Source organism: Cebus imitator, unplaced genomic scaffold (genome assembly GCF_001604975.1).
Source record: "Cebus imitator isolate Cc_AM_T3 unplaced genomic scaffold, Cebus_imitator-1.0 Scaffold17, whole genome shotgun sequence".
Taxonomy (NCBI): domain Eukaryota; kingdom Metazoa; phylum Chordata; class Mammalia; order Primates; family Cebidae; genus Cebus; species Cebus imitator.
In genome coordinates, this window is record NW_016107332.1 from 6,688,169 (window position 1) to 6,703,680 (window position 15,512).

A 15,512-nucleotide genomic window follows, 5' to 3' on the forward strand; every position below is an offset into this window, starting at 1 on the left:
TAATTAGATTGTTCACAGCACAAAGGATAAATGCTTGAGATGATGGATACCCCGTTTACCCAGATGTGATAATTACACATTGTATACCTGTATCAAAATATCTCATGTAACCCATAAACATATACACCTACTATGTACCCACACAAATTAAAAATTAAAAAAAAAATTAAAAACAACTATAAAAATAATATTGCTCTTGCCATAGAAGTTTTACAATAAATTATCCTCATTCTAAAAACCTAATGCCATCCCCTGTACAGGTTTTGGATTCTTGTCTTAAAGCATGATTATTAGTTTAGAAGCCATAAATTAAATTTTCAAACATTCAAACAGGCTTCTTTCTTCCGAGGATAGATTTGACTATTTTTATCTTTGTATGACAGGATCTATGATGGCAGTTTTTTGTTCCAACTCAGGTGTCAAAGGTCATGTGGAGACCATCATGATATGGCCTAATTTATAATTCCAATATCATGTATGTTTCAATTTGATATTTTAAAATGAAAGAAATATTAATGTGCATTTTAGAATTTTTACTGTTTGAATTGGTTTCTCAAGTTTATTTCAAGGAGACCAATGAACAATGAATTTGGATGTCATTAAATTCTTAAATTGTCTGGCTCTCTAGCTCTTTGTATGTTTCTGTATGACTACATATCACACTTTTATGGTATATTTATATAAGATATTTTCTGTACTATTTTGTACCATCCAGAAGAGCCAGGTTTTAGGTAGAGGTTATTATATACTTTATGAATTGCAGAAGTAAACAGTTTTGAATAATTCAATACACTAAAAATATATGGTTCCACATGGACCTCTTAGAACATTTTTGACACTAATAATTACATAACCAGAGTGATTAATACTTAGGCAGATATGGCTGGTTACATCTTTCAGTATACTGAATGTTTATTTTATGTGAGAATGATCCCTTACATCTTTTCAAGGACAACTGTCTAGTAAATATTTATTGACTATTTGTCCAATAATTTAAGGCTATGTGGCTCTGATATTTAATAATAGGATTAATATGTTGCCTTTTCTGTCTACATTACTGTACTAATTTGATTATTTTCCCTAGGCCTATCATGATGACAAGGAATTATGCCTGCTGACCCTAAAATGACCTTGAGGAAATGAGGTGCTAATATCAATTTAGGTGACAGATGACAAGTGTCTGTGTTATAGCTGACTAAAAATTCATGTTCCACAGTGTAATATCTACTTGGAATCTAAAATTTTTAAATTGAATATATATCCAGTAAAATATATATTCATATGAGTGTGTATGTATTTGAGCCCAATATTATCTTTGGATGTTGCTAAATAATGGAAAAAGTTACCACCAAATTTGTTATGTGTCTTAAATGATAGCATTTGGTTATTGTTTATTAAGAGCTCTCAAATCATACCTGCAGCCAGCATTGTGAACAAGAGAACATTTGATAACAATCATTATTAAAATAGGAGATTCTTGGAAAGATAGATTTCAGCATTGCTTTTTCAGAAAACATATAGTACTTCTTGGGTTTGCTTTTTTCTCTGTGTCTGGTCAAGGTTTGCATTTCTTTAAGGATGTGCATTTGCCCTTTCCCTTATAAAAAGAATTGCTTTTTGCCACAATCAGAAAACATTTCATATATTTTATGTGGCCATTTTCTCAGTTGGGAGAAGACAGAAACCAAATAAGCTGATAAATAGTAATATTCATCCATGATAATAGTAACAGATTATCTTAGTCTGCTGGCAGTTATAGGTAGGTATTTTTATACTTTATATATATTTGAAAAATGCTTGAGAATTAACAGCGAATGTGAAATTCAAAGAGCTGAATTATGAAAAATGTTATTTTATCTCATACAAATACATTTTTAAATTCTAAAATAATGAAACTGAACTTTTAGTGTGAATTTAGAAGTGAGGCTGAAAATAGATCTCAGGACTATTTTTAGTAGACTTTGTATAAATTCTTGCTAATTTCCAACTAAATAAATTAGAATTTATTTAGATTGCAATGGGAAAAATACTTTGCTGTTTCATTTCTCATTTGGTGTCTCAAATCCCACGTTATTTGGGGAAAACTGATTTTAAAATAATATTTTATTTTTGAGTTGACCTAAAACATGAAACTGAAATTTGATTTGTCCATAAACATAAAAGAACAGATTTGTTTTTTTTGTTTTGTTTTGTTTTGTTTTTTAATTGATATGTAAAAATCACTTTCCTCCCAGTGGAAGCCATTTTTAGAAATTTTAGTGATACAGTCCAATTTAATTGCTGGATTGTTTACATGTGTTAAAGATCTCTAGCACTGATAGAGAAATTTTGTCTTATTAGTTTTTATAAATATGAAGCCCTTTAAAATATAGCATAAATACATTTTGCTTCAAGTTTAAGAGCAGAAAAAGATCCCTTCCACCTACCTCATCATCTCTGTGTAGACTAAGCTCTCCCAAGAGCACTCTGAGTGACTTACCATGATGATAGGTTTTTGTGTCTCTTTTAATCGTATTTACCATATGCAGGTGCCAATTGTTCTGTGAGCATACACATAACAGCAGGTGGTGCCAGTCAGGATTCAGCCAGGATTAAGGAGGAGGGGCTATGCATTCCACAGTGCACATAGCCACCTTTTGTTTTCCCATGAAATCCCCTTCCCTCCCCACCTGCTAGCCCCACTTATCCACCTCACTCTCAGAGCTTAATTTGTGGTGGTATGCTTTGTGGCCTATGTAGTTCTTTGTGAAGTAAATTTTAACATTCATTTTAAGATCTTTGTCATGAAATGACAGTTAATTTTCTTGTTAGAAAATTCTGAGAAACTTCTAACAAAAATGTTAGAATTGAAATTTAAACAAATACAGCACCTCTCAAATTCTACAGGAACATATAGATATCACCTATATGTGTATAATAAATATTTTTGTTATTGCAAAATCAATATATATGTGAGTGCTGTCTCGTGTATATGTGTGTATGCATGCAAGTGACTTTAATGTGTGATTCATGCTAATTTTATGTTTTAGAGCATAAACTTTTAGAGCTGAAAGTAGCTTGACATTTCCAAATCTATCTGTCTTATTCTATATAAGGAAATGGAGACCCAAAGAAGTCAAGCACCTTGGCCAGAATCATGTAGAGAGATAGTGGCAGACATGGGCCCAGAACTCATACCATTTGATTCCTAGAACAGTGACTTTCCTATTTCTTACAGGTCATCTTAAAGAGCAGTCAAAATCTAGCAATGGGAGACAGAATTTAAGTGTTGATTTTGAGAGAGGTACAGCTTTAGAAATGCCCCTGATCTGCTGCATGAAGGAGATTTGTGGTTAACGTGGCAGTGAGCACAAGCCATGTTTCTAACACCAAATGGGGTACTGAGTTTCTATCTACAAGGTTATTACACAAAAGCCAATTTCCCAGTATTTACTAATCAATTGCTTCATGAGAACTTGTCATACCGGTGCTCCCAAACTAGGCCTCTCATTCAGCTATGATTTGTAGAAGGGGTACTATTTTACTATAGTCTCTACTCTGGTGTCCCCAGGAAATTAGACGGCTTCACCTGGTTCAGATATATATTTTGTAATACTTTAAGGCCACCCTTAATTAGAACTACAAAACAAAACAAAAGGTAGTTGCAATCAAAATATTATGAGGAAACAATATTTGGGTTTGTTGAGCCATTAACACAAATGTCCTATAAAGGTGCTTGGTTTGACAGTGTGTGTGTAGCTTTATTTTTCAGTCTCTTCTACCTTGATTCAGGTACCTGCCTCCCTTCCCCAACCCCCTAAAACACACAGGCATGAATATGAGCATGCTCTTAGGCTTCTTAAGTTTTTGCAGGCTGACCTGCAAGGGCTGGACTCATTCTGTAAGTGGTTGAAGTTCAATTACTATGGCACTCTTATTACAAAGGGTTACTGATGGGGTGCCTTTCACTCACCCATGTATTTATTCATTTTAGCACATTTATTGAATGACTTTTAATGACTGGACACCATGCCAAATACAAGATACAAAAATGACAGAGACATATTCCTTGGTATCAAGAAGTTCACGGTTTATAAGGGCAAACAAACACATAAATAGATGATTTTTATATGAGATGAGAACTGCAATATAGAAATATACATAGCTTGTCATAAGAGCACAGAAGAGGCTAGGCAAGAACTCCTGCAAGCTACGATGACTGAGTTGAGCTTTAAAGAATAAATAGGAATGAGCCAGGCACAGGTGTAACAGAAGTACTTCTGAGAGAAGGTGGAGTCTAAGCCACATCATGGGTAGTAAAAGCAGCCCTGCACACCCAATGAAGAAGGGCAAACTGAGTAGAGCTTGAACTCTGGAACGAGACCACCTGCTCTGCTCTATGCAAGGCGTGTGATTTTGGGCAAGTGACGGAGCTTCTCTGTGCCTCAGCTTCCTCATCTGTAAACACCGAAATAATTACAGGACCTCCTAAGAGGGTTTCTGTTACAATTGTGAGCTAATATACATAAAGTGCTTAGAATAGGGCTTGGCCATATCAAACATTATGTGAGTTTTTTGTTGCTGGCTTACGAAGTGAAAAACAAGCAGGACAGGTAAGAAATGATGCTGAAGCCATCAGCAGGAGTAAGATGACTGTATCTCTTGTTTATGAGTGTGGACTTTATGCTATGTAGTCAGAATGAACTTTGAAGGTCTTCAAAAGGTGGGAAAACATGGCGAGATTTTTTTTTTTTCCTCTGGAGACTGCAGAGAATGAGAAAGTCTGGAGACAGGTTTTACCCAGGGACCTGTAGTGCTGGGGAGACGTGATATGAAAATGAACTAAAATGTAGTAGTATGTGTAGGGAGAAAAGGGAAATTAGTCTGCTTACCCAACTGAGTAGACATGGGAGTGAAATGGAGGGGTGCAGGGGAAACAAGAATCCAAGATGTCCCCTGGGTGTGTAGCACTGGTGATTTGGTGGCTGGTGGTACTTGCAACTGCCTAGCTAATGGTAAAGCAGGAGCATGTAGAGGGGAAGATACTGGGTTCAGATTTTCACATGTAGGTCCTGAAGTTCCTGATGGAAAAGTCCAGCAAGCATTTGATGTGTAACACTTGGGAGGAAGGTCAGGACAGATAGAGCTTTAGGAACCATCAGCATAATGAGGTTGAAATCATGAGTAATGAAATCCCTTATAGGTAGAGGACAGAGTCTTGGAGTGACATCTATAGTTACACAGAAAACTAAGAAGAGGCCTTCAGAACAGAGACAAAGAAGATAGAAGAGCTCCTGGGAGGACTGGAAAAAGCTCATGTTTTTGGCCTCCAGATATGATTCCCTCACCCTCACACATGAATGCCAGGATTAGATTTTAAGACATGTTCCTCTTAGGCTACAGTTTACATATGTGGCCCCAAGCATGAGTCTAAGGTTGTCTAATGTTCCAAGGCTTCACCCCGGCCACATGGCCACGGTGAAAGTAACTAGTCACATGTTTCTCTCTGGGTAGGTGGAGCAAGCTTACTCTTGCTAATACTGGTGACACAGTCACTGTGTTTCTGAAACCACTCAGGAATGCTGGTATTTTTCCTAAGCTTCTGTTATAAGTCTATTTATCTAGTTCCTGGGATCATTTGGGCAGCCATTCCCAAAGAAAGCCAAAACATATCATCTCTCTCCATGGCATTTTTATTCCTTTCTCATTAGTTTCCCCCTGAATGTTGGAAAGATGTGAGGCTGATTGCCATGTCTTTGCAACAATCATTATTGCCTTGATGTGCACATAAGTCTTTAAGTTTTTCCTGCCCTTAAGAGAGAATTTCTCCTACACAACGAAAGAATTGTGGAGATGCACAAAAATTGAGACAATTAGTTTTCTCTAAACTAGATGAGCTGCATATAAATGGTGATATAAATTATGAAGATAATGACTTTGTTAATTTTAAATAATTTGGATACCAAAGTTCCTTGGAGGTTCTTTAAATGTATGTTACCCCTGTTTGCTTGTACCATTGAATATGTTGTGAATGCCATACAAACTTGCATCCCATACAAACTTTGGAAGATTTCAACTTTAAAACATATAATGAAGAGCAAATAAAAATGTGTAACACCATTTCAGTACTTGATTAGAAAATTGTCCAGTGAAGCACTTAAATGTATTTTTTGGATTTCAGATGTAAAGTTGATATCATGTAAGAATAAAGAGAATGATTAGAAATGACCCATATGCTTGTATATTTGCATTACAGAGAGAAAAATGACATGGCTAAGAGTAAAAAATTGTAGACAATAAAGATAATAAACTGTCACTTTAGGGAAATAAAAAATATATGAAGTCAAATAAGAGATGTTAGACTGAACAGATTAAGGATGTTAGAGCTGGGCGTGGTGGCTCATGCCTGTAATCTCAGCACTTTGGGAGGCTGAGGCAGGAGGATCTCTTGAGCCCAGGAGGAGTTTGAGACCAGCCTGGGCAACATAGTGAGACCCTCATCTCTACAAAAAGTTTTCAAAATTAGCTGGGCATGCTGTTGCATGCCTATAGTCTTAGCTACTCAGGGAGCTGAAGTGGAAGGATTGCTTGAGCCTGGGAGATTGAGGCTGCAGTGAGCCATGACAGGGCCACTGCACTGGGCAACAGAGTGAGACCTTGTCAGGAAAGGAAAAGAGAAAAGAGAGGAAAGGAGAGGAGGGGAGGGGAGGAGAAAGGAAAGGAGGGAAGCGGAGTGGAGGGGAAGGGAGAGAAGGAGAGGGAGAGAAAGAAAGAAAGGAAGGAAGAGAAAGACAAAAAAGAGAGAAGGAAAGACAGAGAAAGAAAGAAAAAAGCAAGCAAGAATGCAAAAGTTAGAAATGAGGATCAAAGTCCTGGAAGTAAAAATTGATGTAAGCACAGAAGAGATTCTGTAGAACAAGAAGCAGTAAGAGACAGGCTACTGGGGCAGGTAATCAGTGAGGAGAGGAGAACACACAAGGTCAGAGAGAAATGAAGAAAAGAACATTTATGCCCTAATTAGTGAGCAGTTTGTTATAAAACAACCTTGCCACCTGGAGAGTAAAATTTAAAAATTTATTGGCATGAACTAGCAAATCAGCCAAATTAGAGCAGGCTGCTTTCCAGGTCTCCAGCACAGGCTACAGTGGACAGTGTGTAATAGCAACCCTCGTCATGAAGGTGGAGAGAGAAAGAAGTGTACTTCAGGAAAGCATGGACTAATCCAATCAAAAAGATCAGCATAAGATCATGAGAGTTCCATGTTGCAATCAATCTTTTAACAGTCAAAGAATGCCTTTTGCCTTTGGTACAGCTATCTGATATCTTACATGCAGTATTTTGCTACCAAATGAAACTAAATAGGACAAGAAAGAGCTGCTCATCTCTTTGTTTCACCATCATTTATACTAAACTTTTCCATGAAAGGGTAATGTTTCTGTTTAACCTCAGGGGCACATGTGAGTCATTGCTCTTTCAGATCCTAACTGTCCAGTGACATCTCTAAATCACTGTTTGTATCTTTAACACAGCTCCTATTCAGTCCTCCTTCTGGCCTCCCACAAGGACTGCATTACTGTATTCAACCTGTAGTGTTGCTGCCGAAGTTAACTCTTCCTCATGCTTGACTCTAAGAAGCTATTCCTTCCTTTCTTCTTGTTTTCTAGTCATAGGGGTTTTCCGCTTTACAACATGCTGTGAATTATCCTCCTTTGTGTTAACGCTTGTGTTAACCTCATCCCAAGTCCTGTGGGATGTCCTGTTCAACCCACCATTTCGCCCATAGTTGGTCCACATTTCAGTCTTTACACCACTTGCCTATTTTGTTCCTGATTCTGCATGGACGCTTCAGAGAATTGGTGCATAAACTCTCCTCTCCAAGCCTTTCTGCTCACAGAGATCACGTAGATTCCTTCATTCATTTCTCTTGTTTCTTGGCATATTTTCCCTTCTTCTAGATGAAGTTGATCAGCCTTTTTTTTTTTAAAACTCTACTGAGATCTATTCCTAGAATTCCAACACTGTCCACCTTTATCATTTAAAGAAATCTTTGCATTATGAAACTATGTGTCCTAATTAGGAGAGTAGTTGGTGATTTTTTAAGCAAAAACTACTTGGCATAATTTATTCTGGGATTAATAAGTATAAATGCATTGTCCCATCTTTGAAATTTGTCTTCTGCTTATGACTAGACATGGCAACTCTTGAGTTTGAATCCAAATAGAAATGTACTTACTTGAATTTCCTGGTTTTGGTCCATCATAAAAGCGGTAAGTTTGACAGGAAGATAGCCTATCAGTTTGCCCTGTGAGTCTTATCAGCATAACTTTGGAACCAACCAAACACTCTTTATTTTGTTGGGTAGCAGCTATTCCTGCTTGTTCAGCCCATATTACATTTTCTTCCAATGAACATCCAGCAACCTCATTCCCTTGTGTGACTTCCCCAATTTTACTCGAAGCTGCCATTAAATGCACTCTGTCTTTTGAAAACACTTAAACACTAATTAAATTAATTTATGAGATATGTCATCAATATCCCATTTTTGCCTTGGTCTTTTCTGCCCAAAACAATAAGCATAATTTGAAATGCTTGTGTTTAGTTGCTTAGTAAACCCTTAGTATCCATGATAACATCAAATCTTGATGACGTTAATTGTGACGGATAAAGGAGAAAATTACACCCCAGAGAAGTTATGAGTCAAGAATGTCTGGTTAGATTTACTTAGAACAAAGTAACAGACAAGATAAAGCCCTAAAAATGTCTGGGTTCATTTTAAATTGAGATGACAACCATCCCATAGTCCTAAAATAATGACTGCTTCTATTATAGACTGCACATGATTTAATTGCTTCACATTGTATTAAAAACAAAACCTACATGCCATACTTGCAGAGAGAAGCTTAGACCTGATGCCTTTTCAGCCAGGATAGGGACAAGCACTGGTGTGTGTGACAGCAGGTTTCAAACCTCATTCAGCAGGCAGGGTAGTAGGCCAAATAATAAACAGCAATTAGAAGTCACTGTGATGAAAGCCATGGTACATATTGTTAGAGAGCGCTACAGAAATGCGCAGTAGTAGTTCTCTACTCAGATCAAGAGATCAGGCAGGGCTTCATAAACATCTTCATGTAGCGTGCCTCACTTGGGCGTCACCTACCCAGAATGCCTAGATAATGCTTGCTTCTCTTTTGAGGCTCAACTCAAATCCACCTTCTCCTCTTAAGCCAGAATTATTCTTTCCTTGGTAAGTTATCATGTGCAGTGTTGTGTTCCCTACACACTACACTCAACCCCAGGAGGATTCATTGCTTCCTTTTAGTTGCCATAAGGGCTTTACAGTCTGATCCAGGCTTAGTAGTACACCTGACACTTTCCCATTTTGATTAAAATCTGCAGCACAGGGCTAGAGAAATCAGACAGAAGGGCCAAGTACCTTGAGTTAGATATGTTAGTTCCTTTGCATGCTGCTAATAAAGATATACCTGAGACTGGGTAATTTATAAAGAAAAGAGGTTTAATTAACTCACAGTTCCAAGTAGCTAGGCAGGCCTCAGGAAACTAATAATCATGGCGAAAGGGGAAGCAAACACATCCTTGTTCACGTGGCAGCAGGAGAGAGAAGGAGTGCCCCATGAAAAGGGGAAGACCCTTATAAAACCATCAGATCTCGTGAGAACTAGCTCACTATCAGGAGAACAGGATGGGGGAAACTGCTCCCTTGATTCAATTATCTCCACCTGGTCCCCCCACGACACATGGGGTTTATGGGAACTACAATTCAAGATGAGATTTGGGTGGGGACGCAGTCAAACCTCATCTAAAAACTCAGGCCTCCACTGTCTGTGTTTCTCTCGCAAGCACTTTTGCCATTACCCTATAGATTTAGGAATGGAACTCTGGCTTCATGGTAACCTCAGGGCTACCTGGTATGGGAAAGGGAGACAATAAAACCTGGTTTTTATAACAATTGTTATGTCCTCAAGCCAGAGCTCCTTTCCAGGACATCTCCAGGTATGCAAGGATGAATCAGAGACACAGACATAAAGAGTCACTTAAGCAAATCAGAGCAGCATACACAGTTGGAATTTGGGATGGTGGGTGGAGAGGGGCACTGTTTTTTTGAATGCTACAAAGTTCAAATGCCAATCTGTTCTTTTCCTGCTGCACTGGGCTTTGTGATGTTCAGATAAACTAAGCATGAGATAGTCTCAAAGTTGGAAGGAGTCTGTGGCTATTTTCTTAGAGGCAGAGGTTTGGGTGAGGGACAGAGTGTAAGAGCACCTCAGTTAATTGTGTAGGGAGGTTCTTAGAGTTGTTTGGGCAATAGCAATTCCTTATGCAATACTCAGCCAAAATGTAAGTGTAATAAACTATTACAACTGTTTTGATGACTTTTTTCCTTAAAATAGACAATTGCTTTTTTTTTTTTTCCTGTCTTGCCTCTCCAGCCAAGTTTTTAGACTGCATATGTTTAGACAGCTTATTGGGTGCTATAATCGTAGACTTTTGATATTGGAGTGTCCCTACTCAAATTGTTTTCATTACAAAATGTATGACAATTATATTGTGCAATTAGTAGACCTGCTTATCTTCCTGATTGTGTCACAAGGACAGTGTCTTTAGTTGTTGTTTTTTGTTTTGTTTTGTTTTTTTCTTTTGTTTTATTTTGTTTTTGTGGTGAAGGCTTTCTCCATTGCCTAGAGTGGAATGCAGTGGTGCAATCTTAGCTCACTGTAATCTCTGCCTCCTGGGTTCAAGTGATTCTCCTGCCTCAGCCTCACAAGTAGCTGGGATTACAAGTGCTGGCTACCATGCCTGGCTAGTTTGTGTAGTTTTGGTAGAGACGGGGTTTCACCATGTTGGCCAGGCTGGTCTTGAACTCCTGACCTCAGGTTATCCATCTGCCTCCACCTTCCAAAGTGCTGGGATTACAGTAGTGAGTCACCATGCCTGGCTAAGGGACAGTGTCTTTTGATTCTTGGAGTTTTGCACAATATCTGGCACATAAATGCTGCTCAGTTAATGTATTTTAAAAATAATGACTAAAAGAGCTCTGATTATTGACTGGACATACGCAACTTAGACTTCTACTAAAAAAAAAAAAAAAAAACAAAAAACACTAGAATAGATGCATTGGGATTGTACATCCAGGAGAAATCAATCTACCTAGATTGTCTATGTGATTCAGGTAGAACTAGGATGCCAGCCTGAAACACAGAAAGAATTCCTGAGTATTCTGCAGAAGACTGTAGACCAGAGGTAGAACAAAGCAAGAATGGCATTTTTTTTTTTTCCTACAGTCAGCTTTTAAAACAGCATACTCTCTTGTTTCCATGGCAAGAATATCTCCTGGGTGCATTGCCAGGAGATTCTCCCTTAGAAATTAAAAAGTAGAAAGAATAGAAAGGAAAGAAGCAACCCATAGCTGTATTTTCTGAAAACAGCTTGACTCTCCTGCTGATCATTGATGGCTTCCATGCCACGGAAACACCTCATCCGATGGTGCCCAGGCCGCCTCTACACAGCATGCTGGAAGCTTGTGATTAATTTTGTTTGACAGCAGCAAAAAGTATGCCCTATGTTAGATGCCAGCTGATTATTTCCAGTATGTTTGCTGCTGAAAATTCCATTAATGATTTGTAATATCCATTCAACTTGAAGAGAGGAGAAAACTGCTTTTCTGAAAAAGGAAAAGTAAATTGGACTCACTCTTATGGAAAATCCTAATCTACAGAGTGAACGTTTGATGGCAGATGAGTTGAGGAAAATGTCAGCAATTTCAATTTTTTTTTATGTGGCAGATTTGCTCGATCATTGGTAATATATCATTAGAGAATGTGTTGTGAATGATAACATATTTTGATTGATGTGCTTTCATTTTCTTCCCGGTGTACAAATATGGCAACTTTTAATATTCAACTTGATGTATATTTATTAATTGACTGTGTTCAAGACCCTCATTAAATAGTGATTGAATTGAAATGAACCCTGGGGGAACCTACCATCTAAGATAGAAATTCTCAACTGTGGCCCACATTTGAATTCCTAGGGGAACTTAAAAAAAATTATGGGACCTCAGAAATTCTGACTTAATTGTTGTGGAGTGAGGTCTGTGGCCTAAGTATTTTTTCACAGGTCTCCTCATATGCATAATGTGTAGTTAGATTTGAGAATGACTAGCTGATATAAAAGGAAGTGAAAGGCAGTACATGGCCAAGTGCTTGTAGATGTACAAAGGACACTGTTTTAAAATCATGTATCTATTTGAAAAGTATGATAATTTAAAAGGAGAGGAAATTACATTTTATTGAGGCTGCCAGAAGAAAACTCCGTGAAAGAAGTAATATTTAAGTGGACTTTAAATGTGTAAAATTTTGATCGGCAGAGATAGGTATCCAGGTAGAGGATCAAAGGCCAAGATGAGAAAGAAAGAGGCCAGTTCCGTGAACACCCAGTGACTAACACATGGCTAGGAGAGAAGGAACATTGATTGCTATTATTAAAGCACTACCATGAATTTGTAATTTCAGCTAGCTATGAACTCAAACACGTTTGTGAAGTAATGAGATGTTTTAGCAACTTTTTTCTCATGCACTAAATGTTATTCCTAAAACAGCAGAGTTGAAAAATATGTTTATGGTAGAATAGACATAGATTTAAAAATGCACTTTAGTATCTTGCTATTTGATTGTGTGGTCCTCAGATGAGCAGCACTGGCATCACCTGTAACTTGTTAGAAATGAAGCTAATGCAGGATCTTGGCCTCCACCCCAAACCTAATGAATCAAAGCCTGCAGTTTAATAAGATCTTTGTATACACACTAAAGTCTGAGAAGCACCACTTTAGTATCTCAATTATTATTACGTTATTAGCTGTAATTAATTGAGAAAAGCAGAGAAGTACACGTTTCAACAAATTAAATTTCTACCTATCACCGTGAACGATGAATAGTGTTGATATGCAATAATCTTTTCTCTCTCTCTCTCTTTTTTTTTTTTGAGACCAAGTTTCACCCTGTCACCAGGCTGGAGTGCAGTGGTGTGATCTCGGCTCACTGCAACCTCTGCCTCCCGTGTTCAAGCAATTCTCTTGCCTCAGCCTCCCAAGTAGCTGGGACTACAGGTGTGCACCACCACACCCAGCTAATTTTTGTATTTTTAATAGAGACGGGGTTTCACCATGTTGGCCAGGATGGTCTCAATCCCTGATCTTCTGATCTGTCTGCCTTGGCCTCCCAAAGTACTGGGATTACAGACGTGAGCCACCTTGCCCAGCCTAACTTTCTTTTCTAATCATATCTTTTTATATCTGTCACACTATATATTCCCCTATAATAAATTACTTAAGTGTGATTAATACACTGAAATGTATGTGGCCTTGTGTTCTCTCCAGTTCCAGTCTTTATGTCTGAAAAGATAACATCTTTTCATTTTAGACCTTGGTAACGTTTTCTGTGCTTTTCAAAAGCATGTCCTCAATATCACCTCTGAAAATGCATTACGATCTCCCGTGTCTCTGCCATCTCATTGCACACTGGTTTCAGTGGCATATAGCAGATGGAAAATAAATAAAGACCTGGGGCTGGAAACTCGTAGATTCCAGAGGAAACCTGAGGCACACAGGAAGCTGGTTTAGCTTGGGGATGCAAGCATTATTTACCTCTTTAATCTGAAATAAACAAGTAGCAGTAAATAATGATTCAGAGAAGATTTGTTAAGTGGCAGAATATTTTATGGATGCCTATTTCCTTACAGTGCCTCTCACCTAAGAAATGGCAGCCTATCAACAAATAATTATTAAAACATTCCTTTTTCCAAATCAAATTGGGTTTGGTTATCTGCTTAAATACCCTTAGGGTGATACTTAGCAACGAGAACCTAGTATACTTTAGTTACAAAATCGTCTGCTGTTCTCAAACTTTAGTGTGCAATGGAATATCAGCGGATGTTGCTCAGAATAGAAACTCCAGACCCCACTGAGATTCTGATTCAGTATTTTGGGGTAAGGCTCAGGAATCTATTGAAACAAACATTCCAGGAGATTTTGTTGTTGGTACTAAGAATGCTACATTTTGAGAAAACAAAAACAAAAAACACATTGCTGTAAGACAAGGGTGTCCAATCTTTTGGCTTCCCTGGGCTGCATTGTCTTGGGCCACACATAAAATACACTAATACTAACAATAGCTGATGAGCTTAAAAATATCACCAAAAATATCTCATAACGTTTTAAGAAAGTTTACAAATTTGTGTTGTGTTGCCTTCAAATCCATCCTCAGCTGCATGTGGCCTGTGGGCCAAGGGTTGGACAAGCTTGCTAAGGCATTATATTCTTAGGAATTTACTATTTTCTTTTGATATTAATATTTTCTAAACTAAAGGCAATCACCAGGCTAATACCTACGCTTAGTAAACCTTAGATGGATCCTCCAAGCTTTTTGAAGGAGATTATATTAGAAAATGATTTTGTATCCATTGTAGGATTTAATATTCTAAGCACTGACATATGTAATCTATTGGGCTGGGCACAGTGTAATCTCAACATTTTGAGGGGCTGAGGCGAGAGGATTACTTGAGCCCGGGAGTGCGAGACCAGCCTGGGAAACATAACAAAACCCTGTCTCTATAAAAATACAAATATGAGCCAGGCTTGGTGGTGCACACCTGTGGTCCTAGCTACTCAGGCAGCTGAGGCAGGAGGATCACTTGAGTCTTGGAGGTTGAGGCTGCAGTAAACTGCGATGGTACCATTGCATTCCAGCCTGGGCAACAGAGTGAGATCCTGTTTCAAAAAAAAAAAAAAAAAAAGGCTTTTGCTGCCTGACTGCCACCATAATGGGTCGCATGCATGCTCCCAGGAAGGGCCTGTCCCAGTTGGCTTTGCCCTATCACCATAGTGTCCCCACGCGGCTGAAGGTGACATCTGATGACATGAACTAGCAGATTTACAAACTGGCCAAGAAGGGCCTGACTCCTTCACAAATCGATGTGATCCTGAGAGATTCACATGGTGTTGCACAAGTACGTTTTGTGACAGGCAATAAAATCTTAAGAATTCTTAAGTCTAAGGGACTTGCTCCCGATCTCTCTGAAGATCTCTACCATTTAATTAAGAAAGCAGTCGCTGTTCGAAAGCATCTTGAGAGAAGCAGAAAGGATAAGGATGCTAAATTCTGTCTGATTCTGATAGAGAGCCGGATTCATCCTTTGGCTTGATATTGTAAGACTAAATGAGTTCTCCCTCCCAATTGATACATAAAGCAAGTTCTTAATGACCTACAAAGAGACTTAGACTCCCACACAATATTAGTGGGAGACTTTAACACTCCACTATCAACGTTAGGCATATCAACGAGACAGAAAATTAGCAAGGCTATCCAGGACTTGAACTCAGATCTGGACCAAGCAAACCTAACAGACATTTACAGAACTCTCCACCCCAAATCCACAGAATATACATTCTTCTCAGCACCACATCACACCTACTCTAAAATCGACCACATAATTGGAAGTAAATCACTCCTCAGCAAATG

General features: G+C 38.3%; 1 protein-coding gene and 1 pseudogene across 36 annotated transcripts in view; both read left to right on the forward strand.

The window, feature by feature from the left end:
* ANK2 (ankyrin 2) overlaps positions 1-15,512 on the forward strand; it is a 568,766-nt gene that overhangs the window by 242,212 nt on the left and 311,042 nt on the right. The gene's annotated exons all lie outside the window — the stretch shown is intronic.
* Positions 14,815-15,231, forward strand: LOC108290428 (annotated as a pseudogene).